At 34.4% G+C, this 8,822-nt stretch overlaps 1 long non-coding RNA gene across 1 annotated transcript; it reads right to left on the reverse strand.

Moving 5' to 3' along the window:
* Positions 1 to 2,700: 2,700 nt before the first annotated feature.
* LOC121208618 (uncharacterized) lies at positions 2,701 to 3,701 on the reverse strand. The gene is made up of 2 exons (XR_005903739.1): positions 3,199 to 3,701; positions 2,701 to 3,024 (listed from the first exon to the last, which is right to left on the reverse strand). It is a non-coding gene; the product is annotated as an uncharacterized lncRNA (long non-coding RNA).
* Between the last annotated feature and the right edge of the window lie 5,121 nt (positions 3,702 to 8,822).

Below are 8,822 nucleotides of genomic sequence, written 5' to 3' on the forward strand. Positions count from 1 at the left end.
AAGCAAACATTTGGGGTTGTACACGGTAAAGGAAAAAAATCAAGTTCAAGTAGAAAATCATCAAAAAATATATTAACTACTCAGATTGAGAAATTGTGTGACAGTATGGCTAGTCCAAGGAAGTCAGTGAATGAAATTATTTTCCCTCACTCTCAATATACTATTTCAAATGCAATGGATGCTTTGAGAGATGAAATTCCAAAAAAAGATGAACTGTACTATTTTGCCATCAAAATGTTCCAAATACCGGTGAAACGAGAAATGTTTTTGAACTTAGATCCAGATGTTAGGGTTTGGTGGCTTCGACGTGAGTATGCTGAACAAAATCCTATTGCATCATTATCATCCTTGGTAGCAACATCCTCATTTCCCTTCCAACCATACCATCAACCACCTCCACCATAAGCTCCTTAGAATTATTATTGTAATATAACTATACTACTTTTTTATATGTAAAACTAATGTATGATAATTTTTTATGTTTGGTATTTTTATGCTATGCTTTTATTCAAGTTTCTGTGTTGTATAGAATGTCACAAAATATTAATTTATTTTCATTTGATTACTTTTTCAGGTTATGGATGAATTTAACAATATGTATAATAGTTTTTATATGAATTATGATACCCCTGAATTAAGTGAAGAAGCTCAACAAAGAATAGCCACAATTCTTACCCAAGTTGAGAACAACAATTATCATGAAGAGGAAGAATATATGTTAAGTAGTGTATTGGTACATCATGAAACTTATTTCACTATGCAACCGCGTATGAATTCAAATTATACAGGTCAAATGTGGGTGGACGAAGTATTAAATGGGCAGGATGATCGTTGCATGAATAGTTTTAGGATGCCAAAAAATATATTTCACAACTTGTTGCATGATTTGCAAACAAATTATGGCTTAAAGTATGGGAAAGTATCAGCGATGGAGAAATTAGCATTATAATTGTACATTCTTGGAAATAGAGAATTAAATTCAAATGCAACAGAGCGATTTCAACGATTTGGGGAAACTGTTAGTCGAATTTTTACTGATATGTTACATATATTTGCTCAAATGGGAATAGACACGATTAAACCCACTGAAGGTCAATTCAAGGAAGTACCGAACCATATTGACATGATACAAGATATTGGCCTCACTTTAAGGTAAAATTTACACAATCTTTATATATTTAAAATATAAATTATTTCTAACTTTTATCTCATTACTTGTATTTATTTTAAAGGATTGTATTGGGCCATAGATGGAACACACATAAAAGCATGCATTTCGCTTTCTTGTCAAATACCTTATATCGGACGGAAAGGTGAACCAACTCAAAATATTATGGCAGTTTGTGACTTCAACATGTGCTTTATTTTTGTATTTCCTGGTTGGGAAGGAACAACACATGATAGTAGAATTTTTTTGCAAGCACTTATAAAACAAGAGTTAAAGTTTCTACACCCTCCACCAGGTTGAACTTTAATTTTTTAATTAATCTTTACATAAAAAAATTAAAATTTTTAATTTATTTTTAAACTTGATATTATGTTTTACTTTTTTGTAGGAAAATATTATCTTGTGGATTCAGGATATCCACAAATGGCAGGTTTTCTAGGTCCATATAGGGGGGAACGATATCATTTACCTGATTTTCGTCGAGGTAATCATCAAGTATCTGGAAAAAAAGAAATCTTTAATCATGTCTATTCTTCATTACGCTCTATGATTGAACGAACATTTGGAGTGTGGAAAAAAAATAGCCAATATTAAGAGATATTCCAAGTTACTCATTCAACAAGCAAGTTTTAATAGTTATTGCAACAATGGTTTTGCATAATTACATTCGAAGACATGCTTGGTCAAATGATGAGGATTTTTGAGAATTTGAGAATATACCCGACATGCCAGTCTCTTCAGGCCATTTTGATAGAGGTGAATCGAGTTCTTCTAACAGTGAAAGTGACCTTGAAATCGCGACATTAGGGGAAACCATTGCAACAAGTTTAATGAATTCATATTTGTAAAAATATTTTGTATCATAACCTAATTTCTAGTAATAATGAAACTTGTTATGTCTTATGTTACTATATTTTTTTAATTAAAAATCATCTGTTTAGATACTTCAAAATTTGATCCAAGTATAATGTTACTATTTGTGAAAATGATAATTATCATTGTTATAAAAGAATATTTAACTATAAAAAATTAAAAATAATTATCATTTTATCTAATAAATAATTTAAATTGATTATATAATTCATTAAAATATTTATAATAAAATATTAGAAGATACATTTTAATATTTTATTAAATGAATTTATAAATTCACATATTTTAATAATTTTAAAAAAGTAAAATAATTTAAAAAACTTCTATTATATATCAATTCTAATATGATGTCCTTAATAGTCATTTTTTTATTCTCACCTCACCGCTACAGCTACGTTTGAATCCAAACACACACTCCACCATTGTTTCTAATCTCACCGCTACAGTAACTAATCTCACCGCCACCGCTGTTTTTAACCTCACTGGAGGTAAACACACCGCCCATCCAAACTAAGCCTAACTCAATAGAATATCTTTGTCAATATTCTAATTGGTATTTATAATTGATAGAAACTCCAATTTTGGTTGTGATCCAACACGTAAATAACAGATTAGTGTTTGCAAATTTTTTTTGAATTATTATTATATTTTTTAAAAAATATTTATGTACTTTTATATATATATTGTAGGGCCCAATTTTAGCCCGAGGCCCAATAAAAAATAGTCCAAACTTAAAGACCCAAAATATACAAGGCAGCCCAACAGGCTTAAAACATAACCCTAGCCCAAACTAAAACACTAAACAGAAAATAGGGAAGCAGCACACCCCTTGGACCAGCTCCGCATGTTCGTCGGCAGCCCTGCATCCCGCTCCTTCACGTTCGCACCCACGTATCACGTCAGTGCCCATGTCTACCACGCCACCCATAACTTGCAATGGTTTAAAGTGTTATAATTTAGGCTATATAAAGCCATAGTCAACACTGTAAAAGGGGGACGGATGTTACGAATATACAAACAGATACAAAATCATAAAATATAGAGAATTTTTTAAAAGGTAAATTTTTTCCTACATTTGGCTTTTGATTTCTATTTGTTTTATTTTATTTCTTACCCGTACTTAACAAAAATAAGAAAAAGGGAAAATAGTCCCTTACCTTAAGCTAAAGAGTTTAATATTATGGGTCAGAAGAGGACGTCACCGCTGATGAATAGTGACGAAGCCCGTTTTCCGTCTTTGTTTTTCAAAAAAATTACAAGGCCCTAAAATACAAATGTTTTTGGTTCGTTTTTGAAAGACTTTCAATTTTTTTTCCAAAATGGACACTAGATCCGGGTTCTAAGTTTAAAAAAGGAGAAAAATAAGGGTTTTGAAACTCCGACCACCGCGCACGGTGGTCGTCGGTGACAGACCAGCGGTGGTCGATGACTGGCCTTTGGGTTTGTTAGAGAGAAAAAGAGAGAAGGCCATTCTTTTTTTTTTGAAACAAAAGAAAGAAATGAGAGAAAAATAAAATTTTTCAAGTCTTATAATGGGGTAAAACGGTGCGTTTAGCACCCCCCTAAGTGTTCCATACGGCGCCGTTTTACCCAATATACCCCCAATCTGTTTGACCTGATCCGATACCTAGGAGGACCCGCGTGTTTTGTTAAAAGGGGTTATTTGCACAGTCAGTCCCTCCCTTTTGCGTTGCTGTTTGATTAGGCCCATGTGCATTCCTTTTTTCTGGTTTAAATTTTGGCCCAGGGGTTTTGTGTCAGTTTTGTTTTGACCCATGATTAAATGTTGCGTTTTGGTAACTGGGGATATTTTCTTTTTGAATCCTCATTTGTTTGCGTGCATTATATTTTAGTCATTGATTCTGTTTTAATGGTTTATTTATTGGGGAATTATCTTTTTGATTTTGTTTTTGTTTCAATTGAATCTTTCTCTTTTTAAATGTCGGCTTTTGTATATTTTTTTTATTTTAAGTTATTTGTTATTCTTGTTTTATATTATTCATTTTTGTAAATTATTCCATGTTATTCTTCTTTTAGAAAGAACTTTGATATAATATATATTATTTGAATTATTTTATATACATTACTTATTTAACGTGGTTTAACGTGGCTTTATTTATTTATTTTGAACTCTTTTATATATCTGTATATGTTTCTGCCCTCTTTGATTATTTTATTATTATAAACTTTTATACGCTATTTATTTTTAAACTTTTGTGTACATTTTTTTACTATTTATTTTGAAACTTTTTCATACTTTCAATTTGTTATTTCTTTTAATTTGCTTTACATATTATTAGCTAGATATTTTTATACATATTATTTATTTGAAATTCATATATATTTTATCTATTTTAAATCTATATATGTATATCCTTTGGTTTATGGGATGGAGGCAGTTTTGCCCATTGAAGTCGAAATTCCTTCTCTCTGAGTTTTATGAAAGTTGAAGTTAGACGAAGCAGAATGGTTCCAATCCTGGTATGATCAACTGAACTTGATTGAAGAAAATAGGCTAAAAGCTATCCGTTATGGTCAAATGTACCAGAAGCGAATGATGCGAGCTTACAATAAAAAGGTTTGCCCTAGAGTATTCCATGAGGGGGACTTGGTATTGAAAAAGATCTTCCCTATGCAAAATGATTTCAGAGGGAAATGGATGCCAAACTGGGAATGACCTTATGTGGTAAAGAAGGCTTTTTCTAGAGGAGCGTTGATATTAACTGAAATGGATGGTAAGAGCCTGCCTAACCTAGTAAATTCGGATTTAGTTAAAAGGTAATTCACTTAAAAGGTGGTTAAGGTGAAAATCCGCAAAGGGCGCCTAAAAAACAAGAAAAAGGAGAGGCTGAGGTGAAAACCCGCAAAGGGCGCATTGAGACCAAATGGGATTTGAATTAAAAACCCGAAAAAGGCAATTCAAATTTCGATCGAAGATGAGGCATGTGGTAGTCTCGCACTGCTTGAATTAGCGAAGAGGAAGTATGCTACATCTTGGGGCATCGACAAAGTACTTTAGATCTTCTAGGCACATGATAAGCTCAAAATGGTCCTCGAAGAGTTTGTACAAAGAAGCTCAGGCTGCAATATCTGGGGCATTTATTTGTTTCCTTTACTTATCTTTATATTACGACAATGTTTGCTTTCTTTGATTAATCCATGCTTTTCAGATTTTGTTCCTAATAAATTTCAATTTTATCCATCTTTATAATCTTTTTTAAGCGTTTCGTATTGAAATAATGATTAACCACTTTCACAAAAGGAGTTTTGCATATTACTTTAGAAGTTTCTAAACAGTGTAAGAACCTGAAACAGGACTATTGTTTAAAACTTACTCGACTTAAGGGTTGGAGATATTTGAGTCCAAATTGAGATTATCTCTTCGAATTTTTAGTCAAAGATATCGGTTGAACAAGAAGACAAGATATCACGTCAATAACGGAAACAAGCGATGTCAACCCAAGCATAAGAGAGGATCATTCTCTAGAAAAGAAAAATGATATTCCTCATTCATGTAAATATCAGGTGTACACATCTGGTCATGACACTCGGGGAATGGCGTAATAGACCAAATTGGTGAAAGATTCAGATCCTATACTCCTGAGTTGCAGAGAAGGGTTTAAAGATGGTACAAACCATAGGTCCCAGAGGTATAGTGAAACGGACCCTTACGTTACAATGGGGCAAACCAGTTGAGCAAAATGGGTTGTATTATGAGTTTTCTACCGTAAAATCCTAGCCGAGCAAAAAGGCAGCATAATACGTCAGTGATAAAACTCTGATGAATAACGAGTGATGAAACTTTAAGCATTTAAAAAGGAAACATTCTCATGACATTTCTACATTCATATCATCCATAGCGCATTTGGTTAGGAACATCTGATTTATTCTGATCATAGCATCCTAATCGTTTGGCATAAACATAGGCATATGAAACTAAATCTACAGGACATGTCCCTCAGAGGACGGTATAGCAGAACTAGTGAATTTGCAGATCTTATCTCCCTAAGCAGTAGTGGAGCAAATCGAAGACGGCGAATTTTATCTTCATGTAGCGGCAATGGAGTAGATTTAAGCTACCAGCCTTATCTCCCTAAAGTTTCAGTGGAGCAGGTTTAAGATACAAGTCTTATCTCCCTGAAGTGGTAGTGGAGCAGACTGAAAATTGTAGATCTTTTCTCCCTAAGCAGTAGTGGAGCAGATCGAAGACAGCGAATCTTATCTCTATGTAGCGACAATGGAGCAGATTTAAGCCACCAGCCTAATCTCCCTGAAGTTGCAGTGGAGTAGGTTCAAGATACAAGTCTTATCTCCCTGAGGTTACAGTGGAACAGACTGAAAATTACAAATCTTATCTCCCTAAGCAGTAGTGGAGCAGATCGAAGACGACGAATCTTATCTCCGTGTAGCGGCAATGGAGCAGATTTAAGCCACCAGCCTAATCTCCCTGAAGTTGCAGTGGAGCAGGTTCAAGATACAAGTCTTATCTCTCTGAGGTTGCAGTGGAGCAAACTAAAAATTGCAGATCTTATCTCCTTAAGCAGTAGTAGAGCAGATCGAAAACGGCGAATCTTATCTTCATGTAGCGGCAATGGAGCAGATTTAAGCCACCAGCCTAATCTCTCTGAAGTTGCAGTGGAGCAGGTTCAAGATACAAGTCTTATCTCCCTGAGGTTGCAGTGGAGCAGACTAAAAATTGTAGATCTTATCTCCCTAAGTAGCAGTGGAGCAGATCGAAGACGGCGAGTTTTATCTTCCCAAGGTAGCAGGGAGTAGATTTAAGCCACTAGCCTTATCTCCCTGAGCAATAGTAGAGTAGGCTGAAGATTGCGAATCTTGTCTCTTTAAGTAGTAGTGGAGAAAATCGAAGATGGTGAATCTTATTTTCTAGAGGTAATAGGGAAGCAGATTGAAGCCATCAGCCTTATCCCCCTAAAGTTGCAGCGGAGCAGACTGAAGATAATGACTCTTATTTTCTATAAGTTTCAGTGGAGCAGATCGCAATTACAAATCTTTTTTCCCCGAAATTACTTTTAAATGGCTAGAAGCAACAATTTCTATACCCTTGAAGATACAGTAGGTTAAAGCGAGGCTATCTGAAGAAAAGAAGCATCAAGAGGGCAAGCTCAGCAAGATCGGGCAAAATTGGCCCTTTTTAAGTCTTTGCTCCATTCTCGTTACACGACAATGGGCAAAGAGGGGCAGTTGTAGGGCCCAATTTTAGCCCGGTCCAAACTTAAAGACCCAAAATATACAAGGCAGCCCAACAGGCTCAAAACATAACCCTAGCCTAAACTAAAACACTAAACAGAAAATAGGGAAGCAGCACACCCTTTGGACCAGCCCCACATGTTCGTCGGCCGCTCCATATCCCGCTCCTCCACGTTCTCACCCACGTACCACGTCAGTGCCCACGTCCACTACGCCACCCATAACCTGCAATGGTCTAAAGTGTTATAATTTAGGCTATATAAAGCCATAGTCAACACTGTAAAAGGGGGACGGATATTACGAATATACAAACAGATACAAAATCATAAAATATAGAGAAGTTTTTAAAAGGTGATTTTTTTTCCTACATTTGGCTTTTGATTTCAATTTGTTTTATTTTATTTCTTACTTGTGCTTAACAAAAATAAGCGAAGGGAAAGGAGTCACTTACCTTAAGTTGAAGAGTTTAATATTGTGGGTCAGAAGAGGACGTCATCGCCGATAAAAAGTGACGAAGCCTGTTTTCCGTCTTTGTTTTTCAAAAAAATACAATGCTTTAAAATACGAATGTTTTTGGTTCGTTTTTGAAAGACTTTCAATTTTTTTTCCAAAATGGACACTAGATCAGGGTTCTGAGTTTAAAAAATGAGAAAAAAGAGGGTTTTAGAACTCCGACCACTGCGCACGGTAGTCGTCGGTGACAGACCAACGATGGTCGGTGGCTGGCCTTTGGGTTTGTTAGAGAGAAAAAGAGAGAAGGCCATCCTTTTTTTTGAAGCAAAAGAAAGAAATAAGAGAAAAATAAAATTTTTCAAGTCTTATAATGGGGTAAAACGGTGCGTTTAGCACCCCCTAAGTGCTCCATACGACGCCGTTTTACCCCATATATCCCCAATCCGTTTGACCCGATCCGATACCCAGGAGGACCCACTTGTTTTGTTAAAAGGGGTTATTTGCGCAGTCAGTCCCTCCCCTTTGCGTTGCTATTTGATTAGGCCCATGTGCATTCCTTTTTTCTGTTTTAAATTTTGGCCCAGGAGTTTTGTGTCAGTTTTGTTTTGACCCACAATTAAATGTTGCGTTTTGGTAACTGGGGATATTTTCTTTTTGAATCCTCCTTTGTTTGCGCGCATTATATTTTAGTCCTTGATTCTGTTTTAATGGTTTATTTATTTAGGAATTATCTTTTTTATTTTATTTTTGTTTCAATTGAATCCTTTCTCCTTTTAAATGTCGGCTTTTGTATATATATATTTTATTTGAAGTTATTTGTTATCCTTGTTTTATATTATTCATTTTTATAAATTATTCCATGTTATCCTCCTTTTAGAAAAAAATTTGATTTAATATATCTTATTTAAATTATTTTATATACATTACTTATTTAACGTGGTTTAACGTGGCTTTATTTATTTATTTTGAACTCTTTTATATATCTGTATATGTTTTTGCCCTCTTTGATTGTTTTATTATTATAAACTTTTATACGCTATTTTTTTTAAACTTTTGTGTACATTTTTTTTACTATTTATTTTGAACCTTTTTTGTACTTTCAATTTGTTATTTGTTT

The sequence above is a fragment of the Gossypium hirsutum genome, chromosome A10 (genome assembly GCF_007990345.1).
Source record: "Gossypium hirsutum isolate 1008001.06 chromosome A10, Gossypium_hirsutum_v2.1, whole genome shotgun sequence".
In the NCBI taxonomy this organism is placed as follows: domain Eukaryota; kingdom Viridiplantae; phylum Streptophyta; class Magnoliopsida; order Malvales; family Malvaceae; genus Gossypium; species Gossypium hirsutum.